The following is a 23,496-nucleotide window of genomic DNA, read 5'->3' as shown; positions in this document are numbered from 1 at the left end:
ATTGGATATTGCTGCCACATCCTTGCACTAGTTGTCTGTAGGCAGTTATATACCACTATTGTGTTGATTCTTTTATATACGAGCTTTATTGCCCCTCTCTGTTGAACTGTAGGTATTTGGATATGCAAAATAGATTGCACTAATATGTTGACAATGAAAAAATGCATTGACCCTAGCTGGGAATTTGGAAGCCCTCCCCTATGATATTGACACGTTGTTGTGGCCAGAACTGGGATTTAGATATGGAATTCATATACTCACACATTCTACAAAATGTTATGAAACATATGTAATATGAAAGATAGTAATAAAATGAACATGAGTGTACACACCAACCACTCTGAGAAATACACAGTTAATGTTAGTAGTTAAGCCCTTCATCTGACCTCCCATTTTCACATTGTCTGCCCCCCACCAACCATCTCAGAGGTAACTTCTGTCCTGGATTTTGTGTTTATCATTTCCTTGTTCTTCTTTATAGCTCCACCATATATAGCTCTATCTTCATCAACATACTGTATGATTTTGCATGTTTGTAAATTTTATTTTAATACTAACTGTATTAGTCAGGGTTCTCCAGAGGGACAAAACCAATAAGATAAGGTTGTTAGGGAGAATTGGCTTACAGGATTACAAGGAGAAGTTCCAGAGTAGGTCATCTGCCAGCTGGGGAAAGAGAAGCTGATAGCATTGCTCAGTCCAATTCCAAAAGCCTCGAAACCAGGGAAGCCAACAGTGCAGCACTCAGTCTGAGACTGAAGGCCTGAGAACCCCTGACATGCTGCTGGTTCAAGTCCAAAAGCTAAAGAACCTGGAGTCTGATGTCGAAGGTCAGGAGGAGAGGAAGCCAAGTATGTGGCACAGCAGGGAAAGAAAGAGAGCAAGCCAACTCAGCAAGCAACCTGTCTATCCCAGTTCTTCTGCCTGCTTTGTTCTAGCCTTGGTGGCAGCCTATTAGATGGTGTCCACCCTCACATTGAAGGTGGGTTTTCCTCTCTTCGGTCCACTGCCTCAAATGCCAGTCTCCTCTGCCAACACCCTCACAGACACACCCAGGAACAACGCTTCATCAGCCATCTAGGAATCCCTCAGTCTAGTCAGATTGACACCTAATACTAACCGTCACAGTAACACATTGTACCGTTAGTACTCAACTTGCTTTTATTTTTTGCTCAAAATTGTGTCTAATACATGTGATGTTTGTAGGTGGAGATCACATATTTTCACCATGGTAGTGATTGATTGATGTAGGAACATGCCATACCTTATGTATCTTTTAGCTGCTTGATAGATTTTAGGGATATTTCTAGTTTTTGCAAATTCAAGTAATTTTTTGTTAAAATTCTTAAGTATGTTCCATAAAGTACATGTGCAGGAATTTAGTTTTTTTGTTGGTTTGTTTGTACTAAGAACCTTCCCTCCCACACCCACTTAATCTTCCTTTTTAGCATATATATCTAGAGCTGAAACGTTCTGGATTAATATGATCTGTACATCCTCAACTATTATAGACAATGCCAAATTATTTTTGAGATTGTATAAATTAACACTAATATAGAAGAGTTTCTGTGCTAGATTTTCTTCTGCGCTTGACATTTACAGAATTTTTAATATTTCTGTATCTGGTGGGATAAAAGAATGTCACCTTATGGTTTTCATTTACATTTCTCTGACTAGTAATGACTTAGAACTTATACACACAAGTGTGTGTGCACATGTACACATATACCCACCCACCCATCCAAACCCACACACCCACCCAAACTCACACATACAGCCTTTATTTTTGCCATGTGTGTTACTTTTCTGGAATGAAATTGAGGTCATTTCTTTTACCCCTTTTTCTATTCAGTTATTTTTTATTGACTCACTGAAGTTTACTATATATTATGAATACTAATCCTATTTTGTTTATATGTATTGTGAATAACTTTTTGGCTTATGTTTTCTTGATTTTTGTATAGTGACCATTATGATAGCTTTAGATATACAGGTGTTCTTAATTTGAAAGTAATCACATATGTCAGTGTTTTCTTTTATTATGTGTACTGTTTTTGCATCTTACTAAAATTTTTTCCCCAAGATGTTGACCCTAAAAATGTTCTCCTATATTTTCTCCTAAGCATTTTTTAAAATTATTTATTGCTGCCTAACAATATTACCAGAAACCTAGTGGCTTGAAACAACATGCATTGATTATCCCACAGTTTCTGTAGGTCAGGAGTCAACCATGACTTAGTTGGGTACTCTGCTTTAGGGTGTTTCACAAAGCTGCAATTAAGTTGCTGGCTAGGGCTGCAATCTCATCTGAGACTCAACTGGGGAAGCATATGCTTCCAAGCTCACATGATTGTTGGCAGGATTCAGTACCTTATAGATTGTTGGACCTAAAGCTTCAGTACTTTTGTGGTTGTTGCCTGGGGTCTGCCTTTAGTAGCTTCCATGTGGACCTCTCCATATAGCAGCTTGCTTCATTAAAGCCAGGAAGACAGTCAATAGAGAAACTCTACCAAAAATGTAGCATAAATTACGAAAGTCACACCCATCATAGTTGCTGCATTCTAATGGTTGAAAGCACGTCAGAGGTCCCGTCCATACTCAGAAGGAAGGGGCTACACAAAGGCATAAGTACCAGGAGATGGGGATAATTTGGAGGTCATATTACAGTCCATCTGCCACAGATTTTGTCTTTCATATATAAGTATTTAATCTACTTTATATTAATTGTTGTCTCTATTCTGACTTTTTTTTTTGTATGAATAACCTATTGTCCTAAACTAAAAAGATTGAATAATCATGTGTTCCCCCCCCCCCAACACTAACCTTCAATGCCATCTCTACCAAATATCAAGTCTCTGTGTTTTGTAGGAGGCTACTTTGGGCTTTCTCTTCTATTCCACTGGCAAATTTGATTACATCAATGACAATACCACACTGTCTTTATTACTACAGTCTTATTGTTAGCCTTGAAATCTGGCAAGATGAGTCTTTATTTTCTTTCTCATTGTTGTCTTGGATTTTCTTAAGCCTTTGTTCTTACATATGCATTTTAGAATTAGTTTGCACATTTACTCAAAACAAACAAAGAACAATGCATTTTAATTTTAAATGCATTGTATCAGTTTTGGGAGAATTGACATCTTTACATTAATTAGTCCCTATTCATGGGCATGGTACGCATCTCCTTTTATCTAATACTTGGTAGTTCTTTGGTAGATTTAAGTCAGAGCACTTTATATATTGTTATTACTGTGGATTATATTTATTGTTAATTATATGTTCTAACTCTTCCTAGTATACAGAAAATACAGTTTATTTTTGTGTATTTATATTGTATCAGGGACCTTATTAAATCTTCTTACTAATTCAACAATTTGCCTGTAAACTCTTTGGAGATATTTATGTATATGGTTTGGTAACATGTAATTACTAAGAATTATATTTTCTTTCTAATTTTATAACTTTTTAATATTCTTACTGCATTTGTTAGGACCCCCTGTGAAATACTGAATAGATATGGTAATACCTGTAATGGGTATTGTGCTATTTATAATGTTAATGGAGTGCTTCTAATGTTTCACTACTTTCCAAAATGGACATTGTATGTATTTCATAGGTTCACCTTATCAGGACGTGATATTTCCTTCTATTCTTAGTTCCATAAGTGACATCTTATCATGAATGCATGATGAAATTTATTGAATGTTTTTCCTCCATCTTATGAAGATTCTCATGTGTTTCTTGCCTTTATCTGTTAATGTAATGCATTTTGTGAAAGTCTTTTCTTATTTGAGATTAAATCCAACTTGGTTTGCTATGATAAAATGAGCCTGGGAATGATTCATTATATTTGTATAGTTTGCTGAATTTTCTTTGTTAATAATTAATTTAAGATGTTTACATCAACAATTGTAATTATGATTTGCCTGTAATCGTCTTTTCTCATATTGTACTTGCCTAGTTTTGAAGTCAACATTATACTTGTCACATAAAATAAGTTGAAAATCTTTCATTTTTATGTTCTTTAGAAGAGTTTGCATAAGATCGAAATGATTTAATGCTAGAATGTTCATTAGAACCTATCTGTAAAGCCGTCTGACCATTGTATTTTCTTTGTGGGAAGCTTTTTAACAATGTGTAAAATTGTATTTTGTGCTTATAGGCTTATTCTATTTAGCTCATATAGTTATTTTGTAAGTCTGTTTTGGCAAGTTGTAGTTTTAAGAATTTGTCTTTTCGGTCTCATTCTGTTACGTAGGCTGCATTGCGTGGCGTGACGTTGACCGCCTGGGCGCAAGCAGTCTCCCACCTCACCCTCCCAAATAACTGGAACTACTGCTGCACACCACCGCACCTGGCTAGTTTTTGTTTTGTTTTGTTTTGTTTTTAATTATTTTTGTAGAGATGGGGTCGTACTCTATTACCCAGTCTGTGTCCTTTTCTTTTTCACATTTATTGACCTACGTTTACTCAAAATGCATATTCTGTTGCCTCTCTATTCACCCCCTACATATTTTTTTCTATCCTTAATATTGAGCATGTGTGCTTTATTTCCTTTTATTACTTAATTGGAGTAATAATTATATTAATTTTATAATATAAATAAAATTTATAATATAAATTTTATAATATAAATATATTTATTTGCTTTTATTACTTAATTGGAGTAATAATTACTTATATTAATTTTATAATATAAGTCTTTTCGAAGATTAACTTTTAGTTTTACTTTGTTTCTAACTTCTATTTTATGTACATTTGCTGTTGCATTAACTTTGGCTTCTGATTTTACCTGTGTCCTTCATTCTATTTTATTTTTTTCTAATTTGCTTTTGATATTGTGTTTTGTATCTTCTTTAATTAGATATATGATCCATTTTTTTTTTTGTCAGTGTCCTGCCAAAACCCACCAGGAGTAAGCTGGATTTGTTGCTTCTTTTAGTGAGAAATATTTAAGAAGTGTGGCTTTTCTCTGGATTAGCTATTCTCAGGAAGTGGGAGTAGTTCTATGATTGGGTATCTGAATAAATCTTTTCTAGAAGGAGACATGAATACAGAGAGGCTAAAGCTGTAATTGATGAAAAAGTAGCCATTGCTTATATTAACCGGGAGACAGGAATGTGCACTGTTTTGTGGTTTAGAAAATGTTTATGCTTTTTCTGTATTCAAACATGATTGTGGAGTAGTGTTGTTTTTGTCTTGATCACTGAGGTGACGGAGTGGTTTTGTTCTGTGAAATGTTCATGTTCAACAAGAGGATATTGGGCCTGGCTGATGGTGACAGGCCAGCTCCTCAATGTCAGGAGGTAATTTTTTTTTTCATTCTGATTTTTAAATTATTATTATTTTTTACTCTACTAATTTAAGGCTACTAATTTATTTGTTAAACCATATTGCTTATATTCCACACATTTTGATATGTAGTTTATTCATTAACCCTTCTAAATGTTTTCTGACTTCCAGTGAAACTCATGGTTGAGTTATTCTTAAATTTATATAGCACTATTTATCTCTTGTTATTACTTTTTATCTTCAGTATGTTGGAACTTTGTTTAGTATTAGTTTGAGATGTAAATTTTCATTTTGATATTACCAAACATTTTGTGGCCTGATGTTTTTAATATACATACTGTAAATAGAAGATAGCTGGATTTTACTGACATTCTAACAATCGTTGTCTTTTATCTGGAGTGTTTATATCTATGTGATTATTGATATGCATGGATTTATTTATAATTAGCATGTACTTTCTGTCTATACTTCTTTTAACTATTAATATATTCCTTTTCAACTTACTTCTGTTTTGAATTATTTTGAGATGATTAATGTCTCCCTTCCTTTTACTAAAAGCAATGCATCCTATTTCTATTATTTCAGGGCTTATTAAAGAAAAATGAAAAGTGATTATTACTCTTTTATACAACCAGTATTTGTATATTTATTCATATGTTTATGTTTTTCTTTCTGTACCATCATACTGCTCAAGCCTTTATTCTGTGCTCATTTTTTTTCTGCCTTAAGTGCATCTTTAATATTTTCTCAATTTTTGTTTGCCTGAAATGTCTTTTTATGACATTCAATCTTGCAACGTAAGTTGGCTGAACATACAGTCCTAGGTTTACAGAATTTTGAATATATTATTCTACTTACCTCTTTTTACTAGTTGTTTTCTCAATGAAATAGGAAGCAGAATCAATAGATGAGAAAAAAGATGGGGAAAGAAGTCTTGGAGGCTGGATAAGAGAAAAGGAGGTATAAAAATAGTCATCTAGAAGAGTGAAAGAGTAAAGGGTATGGAGGGGAAATTTTGTACTGTTGCTAGACAGCTCTAATGGCCTTCTTGAAAGTAATGGCTGTTCACTTTCTGTAAGAAACCTGCTTTACCCCAGCTCTGTTCAGCTGCACACATGCAAGTGTAGAAAAAAATGGAAAGCTAGATTAGCCAGATTGTGTTTTCCCCAGGAGTGAGTGAGATGACAGAAGAAAAAAAAAAAAATAAGAGATAAGGTTGCATGCAAGGGACTGATTATAGAGGGTAAAGTGGCTATAAGAATATGAGGCTTAGGAAACAATGTAAAAGGGATTTTAAATCGTGGCATCCAAGATTGTTGGAATTGAGGTACTAGCTGGTAAGATAAACTAAATAAACTAGTTTTTGTCATTTTCAAAATTGCCTCATGAGCAAAGAAGGCTAGTAGAGCTGAAATCATCGTTGCTGCATTCCAGGAAGCTAGAAGGAAGGAGAGAAGAGCAACATCCCAGATGATGTTATCTTCTGAAAAGAGCCTTTTAATCAACAACTTCCGCTTTATTGAGGTATAATTTTGTAGAAAAGAAGAATTTCTGGAATTACTTGAGATGTTAAAAACATCAAAGCAGAGACCTCCACAGATTCAGATTTCCATGACCTGGGGGGAGGGTAAAATGGGTAACCAGCATCTGCATTTTTTAAATGCTCACCCTCCAGGGGATTCCACTGTGTAGTGGAGGGAAATCCACTGCATTAGGCGGATAATAGTACAATCAATTACAGTTGTTTCTTGTTTTCTGCAGTAATTATGTCATATAACATTGTTGCAAACACTGAATTAGTGAACAATACCCTATTGCTCCTGGAGAAATACAGGGTTAGTGTCCTGGAAGCCTTTGGTCACTAAATTTTTATCAGTCAATAACCTTGGTTCATGAGTGTTTCTGTTTAAAGACACCTTATATAATAAATATTGTTGATTGGTTTTTGACATTGAACTCACAGCCAACAGCACTGTAACTCATACCTGAATGAAGCTTATGTAACACTTGTATTTTCTTTGTAAGGCATATCATAGCCTTCTTTAGTCTAGGAACAATATTAGACAGCCCTGCAACACTACACTTTGGGGCCAATTTAAACAGCAAACTCACCAACAAAAATCACACAAAAAAGTCTGAAAAACACGGCGTTAAATAAGCCCTTAAAAATGTACTTGTTTATAGCATGAAAGTGGAAACAAACAGGCAAAGCACTACCTTGTTCAGCCTCACTTGGGAATGTGCTCTCTCTCCAGGTAACTTAAATTTTTTGCCACTCTGCATATATCTGCAAATGACCATTGACAGTGATTATTGATTTTTGAGGTAACATACATTTTAGCAAGAAGACAAACTTACAAATGCAAATCTGCACATAATGAGGATCAACTGTTTCTGAAGTTCTTTCCTTTCCATATGTAGCTCTGGTTTTTCAGAGATCTCTGCTTGAACAACGGCTCCCGCAAGAGCTCCCACAGGTCCATTTCTGTGCACTTGTGCTCTCTCTGTCCCACTTTAACAAGAATTGTTCTTTTTCAACCATTTGCAAAAAATTTTGTTTTAATCTTACCCTTTCGCTCATTTTCAGCATTTTTTAAAGTAATATTCTTTGCTCTCATTATAGTACAGTATTGTGGAAGGAGAAAAATTAGAAAAGTCCTTTTTTTGTATTAAAAAATAGGTATGTTTTGAAGAATGTCTTTAAAAATACAGAGAAATATGAGGGGCACCACAAAAGCCCTCTCTGAGAAATATCTACTAGCATTTTTCTTAATCTTCTTTCGCTTTTAGGTTTAGAAAGGTACATTAATAGATAAAGTGATATGAATTGAGATTAAAAGTATAATCTACTTTTCAATAATAAGGTAAATGTAGATCCAGTAATGTTAATTGTCACACAACTGTTGAGCTGATTGCTAATTTATTTGGATATATTTCAAGTTTTTTCTTAATAGCTTTCTAAAGTACCTTATAGTATCTCCAATTCAATAACTAATGGGTGAAACATACACATTAAGAACTAATCTTATTTTTCTTACATACCCTAAAATATATTTCAAGTGGATTTATGGCATAAATGTGATCACAGACATTTCAGATTACTATGAGGAAATAATTGCTTGTATAATATTGAGGGTAAAAGAGGTAGGACTAACTAATCATTAGACCAAAGCCAGGAACCACGTAAGAAAATACTGAAATGTTTACATACATATTTTTATATCTTCTATATATCCAAAAAACAAAAAAGTAATAATAACGGCATTAAAAAAGAGCACCAAATTAGAAAACAAGATTGTACTACAAACTGGTAAAGATTTAATACTTTTAATGTGGAAAAGGGTTTATAAATCTTTAAGTAAAAAAGAAAATTTTCAACCTTAAAAGAGAGAAATCAAAGTGATAAAGTATGTTTAAAACAATCTGTTTTACCAGTTCAGGTATGCGTGCTGTTACTTATCTTCCATTTTATAATTATTTCTACTTAAGGTCTTCCTCATGCTACTAAATAAATGGGGGAGAAAGACACACAGAAGAAAAAAAAGTCTAAAATTTCTTGGAATTTAATCAAAAGTTTTCAGGACTAATTCCGAACACAAAATGAAAAACAACCTAAAATCCCATGTGGCCAAAACTTGCACTGCTTCTCACTGGTATAAAGTATCACTATAGAGAACTGGTTCTGCTTACCTAAACAAATGACAATTGTGTGTGAGGGCCAAAATTGCATGCTTATACCATTTTGTGGAGTTGACATTGGTGGCTCATGCCAAAAGGCCAGTTCATTTTAGTTCATCTCTTTGCTTAGTTTGCTGTTTTTTAAAAGGACAACCTACTGGATCACTGTTACTAGATCTAGAAGAGCTGCCTACACTAGGTATATATTACACAGAAATCAGCCATCATCCCATACCCCTAACCCCTTAAAAACCATTAGGAACTTCTATTGAACTTAAATTACCATCCTAAAATTTCCTTTCAAGATAATTTTATTTCGGTGTTTTCTTGTTCTTTCCTACACACTGAATTGCTTTGGCATCATGCTTTCCAACTTTCAAGGCCTCTCTACATTCAACTTTTAACAAAATGGTGGGGGGGATTGATTAAAAGTCACTTCAGTTTCAAAAATGTCCTGGTCTCCTTCAGTGATCAGTGGTCATCACAGTGACCAGCTTGGCATCTCAAGCCATAGGTGAAGGATTCATTTTTCTCAACCCTCAAAACATTTCTTGCCTCAAACCAAGAGGCACCAACTTACGTTAAAACTAAGGTTACATTAAAGCTGTGTTTCTTTTGTTTGTTTCTTGCTTTAGACAGTAGGGGAGAAGTAACATGGCCAGAGAATAGCTAGACCTAGCCCCTGGCGAAACTAAAAGTCAAAAATAAGCACTTAACACCAAACTTAGAAAAAGCACGGTCGTTTGTTTCTATGTTTGTTTTTAAGGTATTATGAATGAAAAAGTGTAGTATATCAAAATGTAGGTTATCAGCTATTGTCATTCTTGATTTCATATTCTCTGTTTTGGATAGAATTACTCTACTCTCCTAGCTTTCCATTTAGGATGATGACAATGACCATGAAAATGATGGGAGTGAGTACTCTTCAAGTACACCCTGTTTACTTCTGAGTGTTCTGTTTCAGATGCTTTTAAGAAGGGCACGTTGTGACAGACCTACACATGGCTAGCGCAACCGTTCTTAGCCTCTTACATTCTCTGTTTTCTTCAGGAGCTAAAGCAGGCCCACATGTCTAGTTCCTTGAATAGTTCACCAGAAGAGGGACATTCTTTCTCATTGTGATATTTACTTTACATCTGGCTCAGTAGAAGTGATGATGTTTAGGGTTTGGATTTCAAAACCCTAAGAAAGTTTCCTTAACTTTCCAATAGATTTGCCTGAGGTCATATAGTGAGGAACCAAGAAAAACTCCAAAGGTAGTTATTTCACAAGGCATTCATTGTTTTCTTCATTTTACACTTCCATTTACCTCTAAATTAAAGAAAGGTAAAAGAGAGGAAGAATAAAATGGATGCATTCTCATTCAGCTTCTGGGTTGTTAGTAAATTGGCCTCATTTGAAAATCCAAGTGCTTTACAGTCAGAAATAGATATAGTATTAGGAAATCATTAGTATGTAGCTGATGGGTTAAACCAGTACTGGAATGCTGTCACTCAAGAATAGGTAGCATGGAACAAATTATAAATAAGGTATAAATTCTGGGAATACTAATGTTTAAGGGAAAGTCAGAAGTTTAAAAAGGTGACTGAGGAGAAGCAATGCTTTAATTGCATCCTGTAAGTTTTGATATATGATATTTTCACTGTTCAGATTATTTTCTATTTTTTATTATTATTTTTATGCATGCTTTAAATTTATCACTTTTAATTTCCAAATACATAGGGATTAGTAGTTATGTTTATTTGATAGCACTGTTATAAAATATTGTGTGTTATTTTAATACTTGGAGATTTTTTGAAACTCACTTTATGGTTCTGCATATGGTCAATAATTGGAAATGATTTATGTGTCCTTGAAAACAAAGTGCATTCTGAAATGTTTGGGCATAGTGTTTTCTATATGTCCATTAATAAGTCACATTGTTTAAATTGTGTAAGTCATCAACAACACATGTGTGGGTGTACACACACACACTTTAACTCTGAGAGATGCTTTAAAATCTACTAAGATGGCTTTGTTTCCTAGTTTTATCAATTTTTGTTCTATGTATATTTCTGCTATTAAATTTACTTCTCTCATTCATATAGGCTAAATACCTGTAAGTAGAATGTCAGGGTTGTGTGTTATATGTGTGTTGGATTTTTAACATTCATTTTTATTAATTTTAACCTAAAAGCGCACATGACGGTGTTGTTAATTTGAGGTAGATCTTATCATATATGTCACTGTAAGTAATAAGTGTGCTCCTCCCTTTGCCTTAGTCCTTACCCTTCGAACAATGTGGTAAGAAGTAGGCTAATTGTCCTATACAAATAGCTGGACAGTTCAATAGCTAGGAATAAAGAAAAAAAATAATTTTTCTCTGCTTATAAAGGGGGAAGAGGCAGCTGTATCCCACCCCTCCTGAAAGGGACTCCTTACTCCAGCCTTGCAGCATGAATGTATATGAAGTCTCTCTCACAGCCAGCTAGCCCCTTGTGACCCAGTTTTTATGGAGATGTGTCCAAGTTCCTGGAGCTGATTCGCCTTTGATATGTAAATACCTAGGAAAGTAGCTGCTATTATATTTTCTTGTACCTTGGAGTCTTAACCCAGAACCTAATACAACTGTAACCATTTTACATAGAAGGTTGACTATCTCATTGGTCAGAACAATTAAGAAGACAAATGGCTACAGATCTAGTTGAGATCTCTAATGGTTTGTGAAAATATTTCTAGGAGGCGAGGGGTTTTCACAGAAACAGTGAAAAATCTAGGCAAGTTTTATTTCCATCTATGTATGTTTAACTTCTTAAGAAACTGAAAAGCAGTTTTCAAAAGTTTTTATACCATTTTACATTTCAACCAGCAGAGTATGAGAGTTCTAGTTTCTCCAAATCCTTCCTGGTAATTGATGGCAATCATGCTTTGCGAATACAGGAATTTTCACATTAAATTTTTTTTTAAGTACTGACTTGGCTTTACCTCACAAATTTTTATATATCTCATTTTTATTTCATTCAATTGAATATGTATTTGTATCTACCTTATGATATATTGTTCAACCATAGGATATGTACAACTGCATGTTGTTTTAAAACATTTAGAGTTTTCTCTTCTATCCTTCTATTAATGTTTTAGTTTATCGTGGTTAAGAAGATGCTTTGTGTGATTTCAGTTACTGAGCATTCTTTGATGCCCAGAATATGGTCTATAAATGTACCATACCATGATAAATGTACACAAGCACTTAGAAAGAATGAATATACTGATATATTTATGTGTAGCGCTTTATAATTTTCATTTAGGCCAAGCCAGGTGACAATGTGTGTATCATTATTAATTTTCCTTCAACTGGGAGATTTTCTTTAAAATTTCTGTAGTACAGGTCTGCTGACAAAACATTATTTCCCTCTCACACAAATAGACGCACTCTCTAGGAAGCATTTAGAATGCATATGCTGATATTTTTATGTGTAGCACTTTATAATTTTTGATTAGGTCAAGCTAGCTGACAATGTGTATATCATTATTAATTTTCCTTCAACTAGAAGATTTTCTTTAAAATTTCTGTAGTACAGCTCTCCTGACAAGACATTATTTCCCTCTCACACTAATAGACACACTCTCTTATTGGAAAATATTTTCATTTTGCTTTAAATTTCTGAAAGATATTTTCACTGGCAATGGAAATCTTAGGTTGAAAATATTCTAAACTTTTGAAATATTACACTGTCTTCTGGTTTTTATTGTTTTTGATGAAAGTCAGCAGACATTAATATTATTGCTCCCATGTACGTCAAGTGTTCTTTTTCTATTTCTACTTTGAAGACTTTCCCTTAAGGTTTGAATCAACGGTTTGATTATGATGTGTCTAGGTGTGATTTTCTTTGTATTTATTCTGCTGTTGTTAGAACCCCCAAATTTGGGTTTGAATATCCAGTGTGGAGCAAGCCAAACAATAATACATCAGTGGATAGGAGCAGAGAAAGGTTTATTTGATTTGGCCAAAGCGTGAGAGTGGGAGAGGCAAACTCTGAAGTCTGACCTGCTTTTGAACATGACTGGGTGATTTTATGAATAAGGAAGGTGTGTGTGAGGTGAGAACCTTCCGTGATCAAAGCTGTTTGCCTCCCTCCTCAGATAGAACTTCTAGATGCCATCAAAGCTCTGTATGACCTAAGGATTATTGTTCTTTAAAAGAAAAACAAGTTTATTAACCTTTCAAGCAACCCCTGGGTGGTTAGAATATGAAGTTAATCAATTATTAGTGACTACTGTCTACTGAAATAACTATGGGCAAGCAATCATGCATGGAGGAAGAAAAGGACAAAGAAAAGTTAACCACCTTGTGATTTTTATAATATAGGATCAGTTACACTAAGATTGATGATCTTCTTACATTTGTAAACTTTATGCCTTTCATCAACTTGGGAAAATTTTTGTCCATTAATTCTTCAAATATATTTCTGCTCCATATTTTCCCTCCTTTTCTTCTAGAATGGTATTTATATGATGTTTAACCTTTTGTTTTAGAAGGTTAACATGGCTAAACACAAACTGCAAACTGAGTCCCCTATTGTTGACAGCAGTTGAGATATGTTTTCAGATCTTTTAGCTTTATAAGCAGTGCTTGGAATCTGCTGCATGCAAGTGTAGTTCCTGGATGTGCCAGAGATTGGCTTAGGGTTTATGTGCAGAATTTGGTTTTCTTTTTTCTATGCTTTCCCCCCTTTTTAAATTTTGTAACTTCAGTGGTAGTCCTGACATCTGTCTTCTCATTCTTTAAAAGAGTAAGATTCCAGGTTCCTAACTATTTTAGCTGCTCCATGTTAAGCCAACTTGCTGAGAAGCCCACAAAAGTTTTAAAAGATAAAATATTTCTTAAGTCGGATGATGAGGAAACACTCTGTGTGTGTTGATTTTCCATTTTTTTGTATGTATTTATTAATGTGTATATCTTTATACAAAGGAATTTTCAATTTATTAGACAATAGTAGATAACAGACAATCTACAAGAAGAAAGAACTTTTGTCATCAACTAGTCTGGGTATGCAGAAAATTATACCTAGATAACATAAGTGACCTTTCTTATTGGCACATTGTTAATGACAAAATTAGTATGGGAAAACCTCCTGAAAGTTACTCCAAAGCTTACTATTGGACAAAAAGACATGAATATCTTAAATGATCTTGGATTTATTTTATATTACATTGTTTTATTTTAGACAATAATTTTGTGTTTAAAGTTTAGATATTTCTTGAACATAAGAGCTTAGTACTACAAAATGATAGGCATTCGTTATGAATTGGAATATTGGAAATCTACAATTTATAGTCAGACATAGAAAAAGAAGGTGACTATTCTGTCAAAATTTATTCTCACTAGCAACAAACTCGAAAAAATTTTTCTTTATAATTATTTCTCAAGTTTCTTGAAACAACAGGGTTGTCTTACTGGCAGTGCCCCCTGGATATTATTCATTAGTTTTTCATTTGACTGCACTCCTGTGATACTTCAATAACCTTGAAATAAAACTCAGATCCCAAGATACACTTCTTACTAACCTCTTCCAAACAGAGAAAACCTGCAGATAAAAGAAAATAAAAACTCCCAAAGACACTTTGGAAGGTTTTTGATATGCTAATGTAACTATTTACAGCTTTTAGAGACCATTCAGCATAGAGACTCATACCCATTCAAACAGACTCCAGTTAAACAAGCATCCTTGAAATTACTGTTACTATCAGTAAAGAACTGGGACACTTAATGTAAAAGAGGAGGATGGATCCCAGTTCTTATCATTAACTTTGCCCTTGTTTTCTAGTTATTTTTTATCTTTCATAGAAATATAAAAGTAATCCTCAAACTGAATAACAGAGGCTTCATGATGTGTGCATTTGCTCCTCAGCATAGGTCATTATTGATCAAATCATATTTTGTTTGAATTGTACATATAGATAAAGCTTGGTTACCTGATATTGGTGATTTTGATATCCCTTATGGTCATTGAAACAATCACTTTTATAAGGCATGGTAGTTATGCAGTTTACTTTTCAGATAGCGATACAAGAGACTATTAAAACCAGAGTGACCTTTTGCAATAAGTGGCAAAAATATTCGTTTTTTCTTAATGAAATAAATTGATTTTATACTAAAAGTTAAGAATTTTTGGAAAAATGAATATTTGAGAAAGCTAACTTTCTAACTTTTCTAGTTAGAATTAGAACTTTCTAATTTCTAACTTTTCTAGTTAGAATTGTCTAATTACTTTGGAAACTTGTCCTCGACATGAGTATAGGATAAGGCTTTCTAATTTTGACAAAATTTACATGCTTGGGTTCACTCCTGGTAAGGGACAAGTTAGCTTCCATTAGATCAACTTCCCACAGATAGTAGCTATAAACTCTAGAGAAAATACAAAAATGAACAACTACTGGAAGTCACTGGGGAATGATCAAAAGTTAGCAGAAACTGGCAAGTAAACCACCAGTGGTAAAAGGGAATGGCGGGAGTGATTTTCTCATTTTCATCACTTCTAGCCTGAGGCCAGCCCTTGTCTGCACCACACATGGAAGCAAAAATAATACATAAAAATTAAAAAAAAAAAAATCTTCACTGGGAAGTGAAAGAGGAAACAGGAAAAGGAGAGTACCAGGGATTAGAGGCACAAATTATCTGCATTTACTCTGCCTGTCAGGCTGACCACAAATGCTGAAGACACAGTCTTAGTAGGCAACATAAGAATAGAATAACTGAACTAAGATTTGGCCTGCTACTTAAGACCATAATTGCAATTTGAGAAAAACCCAATAAAAGAAAATCTGGACACATTTGACTGCATAAAACTTTAAGAAGAGAGTAATTGAATAGGCAAAAAACACCAAAACAAAGTCAAGAGACAAACGGAAAATAGAAGAATGTATACCACTGTATAACTGATAAAGGACTGATACCTTAATAATAGGAAACTCATGAGACAAAAAGTCACATAAGGCTCATGACAATGAATTAAAAAAACAAAGACAATCTACCAAAAACATATGTAAAACCTCTTTGAGCATATGGAAAGATGTTTAGCCTCTCTGGTAATCCAAAGATGCGCATAAAAACCATCATATTATTAGAATGGCAAAAATTAAGATGCATAATAATACACTCTGCTAACAAGAGTATATAATATACTCTGCTTGCAAGAGTATGTAGAAACAATAACTTTCTTACATATTTAGTAGGAATGCAAACTGCTAAAATCCTTAATGAGGGAATTTGGAAATATCTCAAAAACAAACAACAAAAAACACACACACAAAAACTAGATATATGTTAACCTTTTCATCTACAGTCCAAATTCTAGGAATTTACTCTGAAGATCCAGCTCATTCAGTACAACAGTATATATATATTTTATAAACATTTCATACATTGATGTTTTATTTAATATCAGATATTTCATAAATATTTCATTTTCTATATTATTTAAAAATAAAATCGAACAAACAAATACCTATGCATAAATTTGAGGATAGACTTAAGTGAAGGACAACAGCCCTCAAAAATAAACTTCTAGTTGTGATTCTGTCTTATCTTTATAACATGACTAGCATTTTTTTTTCAGCAGAATGATCACACAATGAATTATTTCCTATTGAAAAATTTCCTTTTCCTAAAACTTCATTTGAACACCATTGTTTCTACATACTTCTCTTTGTTTTCATGCAACTCTTCTTTAGAGGCGATGTGGACTTTAGATCTCTGGGAAAGGGCATACCGGAGGATTTTACTGGCCTTTGTGACAGATGAGTGTTGTCAGAATATTTGGTGGCTGTGTGTCAGGGGCTTGGGCCTCTCTGTTATGCAATTGTGTCACTCTGAGGCTCTCTACTTGAGGGAATGTTTGTTTCCATTTTTAATCAACCTGGAACAAGGCGAATCCTGCCTCTCAAAGGGTTGTAGAAAATACTTCCTAGGTCTGTTGGGCCATGGAGTGCCTCTGAAGATGTCTGCACATTCCTTAAGCAGCTGGCCCTGAGGAAAGTCTCAGCTTTAAGACACTGAGGCTGGTTTCCCTTTCTTTTCCCACAAACCTTCAGTATAATCTTGTTAAAGTTCTGTCCAGGGTACCGTTGTGCTTTGAGGAATGAAGGGGGACCTGCCCGTATTCCAAAGGTGGAGTAGTCATGTGCTCTGCCTGAAGATGAAGCAGGGGCGTCTCAGTGGTCAGCATGCGACAGACAGTGTCCCTAGCACAGCGGCAATCCCTAAAGTGGTCAGCAGCGGATGCAGCACTGAGGCAGTCAGGTGAAGATGCAGGCTAGGAAGGGGGTGAGGGATAAGTAAGGAGAACACGTGAAACCACTGTCAGGAATTTGAGGAATTTACTGGGACTAATTTAGGGCACTTTGGCCGCCATATCCAAATTAAGCCAATAATATGGCTATTAAAATGGAGTGCAATATTACTGTCATTTTCGTTTTAGAAATGTGGAAATGGAGGCATCAGGCACATTACTTGGAATTGCCTACTACATACTCCAAATTTCTTTAAAACCTCATTGTAAGATGAAGTAAATGTCATACACTATTCCCTAATATAGACAGGTGCATTTTAATAGTAAGCTATTATGATTAATATGAACATGGTCATGAAACAATTTCTCCTCAGACATTTTTAGTTAAACTTGAGAAGCTGAAAAATGAAGGCTGCTTCTTGTGTGGCTTTCTATGCTGCCTGCTTCCCTTTCAAACATAGACTCAAACTGCTGCCTACCTACTTGGAAAGTGTTTAGTGTCGTTTTGTTTTGTTTCTTCAAAGAAAAGGGAAGGCAAAAGGAAAAGAGAAAAGGGAAAGAAATCCAGAGAAAAGAATGGGGGGAACTTAGCTTCTCAGGGGTAAAGACAGACAGACTTCAATCCCAACATCAGGGAGAGCAGGGGAAACCAACTTGGCCCAGAGCTGTCACTCTCGCTCTCCTCTTGCTTGAACAGCTGCCAATACCCAGAGTCAGCCTGTCCTGTTGCCCACTGAGCTTCATGCTTGCAGAGAAATACTCACATCTGTGCCAAAAACCTTTTGCCCAGCTCTGACACTTCCATTTTGAATCCCATGGCTCTTCTTGATTGTACCACTGAAGGTCCAGGACACAAAAAGCCCTCAGGTCATTTGATTTAGGATTTGAACAATGGAGAGATAATCATGATCAGAAGAAAAATTCTTTATACTTGACAAAGGCAGAAATAAAAATCCAGTTTGAAATTGACTTTTGAGCCTGGAGAATGGGAAACTTCACCCATGTTAACTTGTCTTTTGTAAACAAAGTGTCTTTCTGTGTTAGAATTTTCAGGAGCCTAATTCTGCTAATCATAATGTATTTATTTGCACATGCAATTAAAATTTCCAAATTTTTCTTTTTAAGGAACTACTCCAAAAAGCTTTCCTTTTCTTTGAAAGTATACCACTGAGTTTTTGTAAAGTACCAGACTTTTGCTTGAGTTTCGTAAAATGTTGTCTGAGCTTCTACACAGCATGACAGATGGTCAAAACCACTTTTTCCCTGGATTTTGTGTCTATTGAGTTAGTTGTCACTCCTAGCTTACTGCCATCTACAAATCTTAAAAACATGCCCTTTATCTCTCTTCCTCCTGGTTATTAATTAAAATTTTAACAAGACAGGGCTAAGAGCCAACCCACTATAGGGCTTTATTAAAGACTACTGTACTTTGCAGTTTGATGTTTACTAACATTCTTTGGGCACCTGGCTAAAACGTAACTCAATTTTCTGTGAAAAACTATTAATCATCCTATTTTTTCCTTGTCTTTAATATGAGATAAATTTTATAGCACTGTTTCTCAAACCATCTGTTGTGAGGGACAGTTTTGCTTTTTAATTTCCAATTGTCAGAGACCTATGCTTTTGTCAAATACAATTAAAAACAAACATAAAAATAAAATTATTAGAAAAATGAAATAAAAGAGAAATGAAATAAGAATAATTTTATTATTAGATTTAACAGATCAAATATTATTTCAATACTCAGATCAAATGTGCAATAAGACAGGGTTGCAAAAAATGCACACTTTTTTATTAAAATCATTTATATAGGTAATTTATATAAAAATAATATTACAGTTGCAACTTTCTGTTGTTTCTCAACTATGACCAAACAGAGGTTACAAGTGAAGTAGCAATCCCAATACTAAACTGCTATATGTGCATTTTGAATCAATAATGTGTATGTCAATGAAGTTTTTAATGTGATAAATTTGCATTTTGGTTGTTAATTTATATAATCTAGGTTGGATAAATGACAATGCCAATCATAGGGGATAATGTTGATCCTAAATGTTAGTGTGTTGATTTCATAACACTCAATGGAGAAGCCAGTCTCAGAGAGGCAGGGTGCTAGACTGGAAGAAAAGAATTTGAAATAATTACAGTAAGCTGATGGAATTCATTTTTATCTATTTTTATAAAGCAAGTGATTTTGGATTTTTAAAATTTATCTTCAATTCTTCATCAATAGCTACTTTTAATCATTAACCTTATAAATTTAATTATATTTCAATTATATTTTAATAGAAAGAATGGATTTCATGTTTTTTTCTGGTGTGGATCTTTGATAAGAAAATAAAATTCAAAATATTCTGTTAAATTTGGAGGTGTCTGGTGATAATTTTTCACAGATGTATAATATCAAGATCCATTGAAGTGTGTGTGTGTGTGTGTGTGTGTGTCTGTCTGTCTGTCTGTCTGTCTGTCTGTCTGTCTTCCAGGCATGAAAGTATGAAAATAATTTACTAAAGACATTAGACTTGCTGTTTATTTTATGTATTTTTAAGTTAGGATCAAATCAGTTTCTTATATTACAGAAATTTCTTGCAGAATGGTTCATTCAGTAATTCAAACATTGTCAATAAAACTTATTTTAAAACTAGAACATATACTGCATTTCAGCATGCCATAAGAGTTGTTTATGATGAACTTCCATATTAAAACATAATGAGAATAATATAGGAAGAATAGTAAATATTAGTTTTTATGTAGTATCAAAGTTTTATAATGTCACCAAATAAACTGTTTAGTTCAACTGATTTTATTTTTTCATTCATAGCAAGTGTTTCTGATGAGTGAAGCAGTCTGGTGATTAACAATCTGATATGATACAAACTTCTTTATCTGTGTAACATTTCCAGAATGTTTTCTTGTCGTTAAAATCATGCCATCAGAACACATTCCTAAAAAATTTAAAATTCAAAACACAAATACAGACTTTGTGATGAAAACACAAGCTTTCATAGTTTTATACAATTTAGAACTAGTTGAGTTTTTGACAATAATGAAGCTGTAGACACAAATTATTTCTTTATAACACCATCATTTTCATATAACAACATATAAGCAAATACTGGCATTATTAGCAATAACTAATAACTAATACCTAATACAAAAACTATGCATTTGTGAAGTTCCAAGAAAAAATACTTAGCTAAATTTATGTGTACTATGAGCTGGTCTTTAGTATTATTTTCATTTCCTGAGTAGAGTGAGCTCTGATGTCTTTTACAGCTCACTAATATTCCATGGTATGGAAGAACCTCATTTTACTGGTTGTAGGACATTTGGATTGTTTTTGGGTTTAGTGATTGTGAATAGAAAAGATATAAACCTTCATCCACAGAACTTTCTGTGAATAAGAAAGTTCATTTTTCTTGTGTAAATACCTGGGACTGAGATTTCTTGATCATATGATAAATATATGTTTAATAATTGTGAAAATATTTTTCAAAGGAAATGTACAGTTTTGTTTTCCTGCTACCAGTGTATGAGCATCTCAGTTGCTCTGTATCCTTGTCGACACTTAGTATTGCCAACTTTATTTTTAATTTTAGTATTGCTATTCTAATACCTGTATAATGGAATCGTATTGAGGATTGTATTTGCATTTCTCTAATAACTAATGATCTTGAGCATAGATTCATGTGTGATTTGCCGTTTATGTATCTTCTTTGGCAGATGTTGTTTGAAATATTTTGCTGTTGTTTATTTAGTTGATTTCTTAAAGTTTTGATAGTTCTTTAAATATTATGGTTATAATTCTGTGTTCAAATGTGTGTTTTGAAAATGTTGTGTTCCACACTATGGCTTTACTTTCTATTCTCTTATGTCTTTAAAAGAGTAGAGGTTCTTAGTTTAGATAATATATAATTTCTCTATTTGTTTTTCTTTTTAAGGTTTTACATTTAGGTATATGTTCTATTTTGTGTTAAGTTTTGTACGTGATACGAGGTTTGGATTGAGGTATGGGTGTATATGTATATATATATGTTATATATATGTGTTTGTGTGTGTGTGTGTGTGTCTCATATTCCAATACTGTGTGTTGGGGATTATTTTTTCTTCATTGAATTAACTTTGCACTTTGTCAAAAATGATTCACCATAAGCATATGGGCTTATTTCTGCACTGTCTATTCTGTTATACTGATTTATATTTCTGCTTTCATTGATGCAACACTGTCTTGATTATTGTAGCTTTAGAGTTAATATTAAAATTATATCGTTTTAATCCTTCAAATTTTTACTTTTTCGAAATTGTTTTAGTTTTGTTGCCTTTCCAAATGAATTTTAAATTTCACGTGAATTTCTCCAAAAAAGTCCTGTTGTGATTTAGTTAAAATTGCATCCTATTTTCAGATCAATTTAGGGAGAAATGACATAATAACATTCCACTATAAATGGAAATAACTCCATTTACTTAGGTGTTCTCTGATATCTTTCATTAGTGTTTTATAATTTTCAGCATTCTGACCCTGTACATATTTTTAGATTTACAATTAATAACTTAATGATTTTTGATATTGTAAATGGTACTTTTAATATAAATTTTTAATCAGCTTTGCTGTTATGTAAAAATGGAGTTGAATATTTGTAGTAGCTTTGTGTCATGTGATTTTGCTAAACTCAATTATTAGTTATAATACCTTTTTGTGGATTTTGTGGAAATTTCTACGTAACTAATTATGTCATCTAATAGTGAAGTGTACTTCTTTCCTTCCAAATATTATAAATTTTATTTCCTCCATTATCATATCTGTACTATAGATAGGTTTGAAATGAGTTTTCTTAAGATGTATTTTTCTCATAAAGTCTTTATTTCTCTTTTGTTCTTGAGATTTTTTCTGGGCATACTATTTTCAAGACACGATGAGATGCATTGAATAAAGAAAGGTGAATGTTCTATCATTCTAGTTGAAATATTTCAATTGAGGATAATTCAAGAAATGAAATTATATGCTATGATAATACAGTATAACATAATATAGTATCTCATAAAGCCAATGTGACCAAAAGCTATGGGACCACAATGGAGAGATGGATTTAAATGGCTAATCTGAGATTTCTTAAAAGAAAAATCATTTATTTGGAACTAGATAAAAAAAGAATAAGTTATTGTCTAGTAGAAAAAGTGAGGAATAGTCTTTAATACTCAAAAAGCTATGTTTGTTACAGAAAAAAAGACAAAGGAAAAAATCTTATTCTTTTGAGGAAAAGCACTGAGCAATGTAGCTTGAGTGTAGGGTACATGTGCGGGGTGTTGGGGGATTAGGACCAAATTGCTGTACTTCTGCCAAATTGTGGAGTTTGGTTTTTAGTCTACATAAAAGGCAAATGATTTAAGGTTTGTAATAAGGGAAAAGATGTAGTCAAATATGAATCAAATGAATAAGTACAGCAGCAGCATGTATAAAAACAAGGCATGTGCAATGATTAATTTTATGTATCTACTTGACTGTTGCCCAGATATTTGGTCAAACATTATTACAGATTTGTCTGTGAAGTGTTTTGGGGTAAGATTAATATTTGAATTGGTAGATGGAATAACACAGATTGTCCTTCATAATATGAATGGCCCTCATCCAATCAGTTGAAGGCCTGAATAGAACAAAAATTCTGAGTAAGCAGGAACTGCCCCCTCTGCCTGACTGCTTTGAGCTGGGACTTTGATCTTTTCCTGCTTTGGGACATGAACTAAAACATCGGCTCTTGGGTTTTTACCCTGCCAGCTTTCGGACTCGAATGTTCACCGTTGACTTCCCTGGTTCTCAGGACTTTGGACTTAGGCTGGAACTGCATCATCATCAGCTCTGATGGGTCTCCAGCATGCTGAATGCAGATATTGGGACTTTGCAGCCTCCATAATCATGTGAGCAAATTTCGTATACACACATACTGTTGATTCTGTTTCTCTGAACATTCCTGACTAGTACAGAGATTTTGGATTAATAGATCATGTAGGTATCCACTGGAATATTACTAGCAGGAAATAGTGCTGATCTGAATGAGAGTGATAGCGTATACATATGTCATTTTCTTGTTTTCCCCTCTTCCCTAGTAGCAAAAACTACCGTTAAGAAAAGAAGGGTTTTTTTTTTTGACAATTAAAAAAATAAACTTTAGCATCATTGAACATTAGAAAACATGTCTGCACAATGAATAACTTAAAAATATATTATTACTGAAATGGAGATAAACATTGTAACATCTTG

At 33.6% G+C, this 23,496-nt stretch overlaps 1 long non-coding RNA gene across 1 annotated transcript in view; it reads left to right on the top strand.

Annotated features, from left to right (window-relative positions):
* Window positions 1-4,743: 4,743 nt before the first annotated feature.
* LOC134760306 (uncharacterized) overlaps window positions 4,744-23,496 on the top strand; it is a 30,734-nt gene continuing 11,981 nt past the window's right edge. The window contains exon 1 of the long non-coding RNA XR_010137611.1: window positions 4,744-23,153. This is a non-coding gene — a long non-coding RNA (uncharacterized LOC134760306). The remainder of the gene's footprint in view (window positions 23,154-23,496) is intronic.

The sequence above is a fragment of the Pongo abelii genome, chromosome 17 (assembly GCF_028885655.2).
Source record: "Pongo abelii isolate AG06213 chromosome 17, NHGRI_mPonAbe1-v2.0_pri, whole genome shotgun sequence".
NCBI classification, from domain to species: domain Eukaryota; kingdom Metazoa; phylum Chordata; class Mammalia; order Primates; family Hominidae; genus Pongo; species Pongo abelii.
Note: the sequence above shows the minus strand (reverse complement) of the source record. Positions and strands in the feature narration are given on the sequence as shown.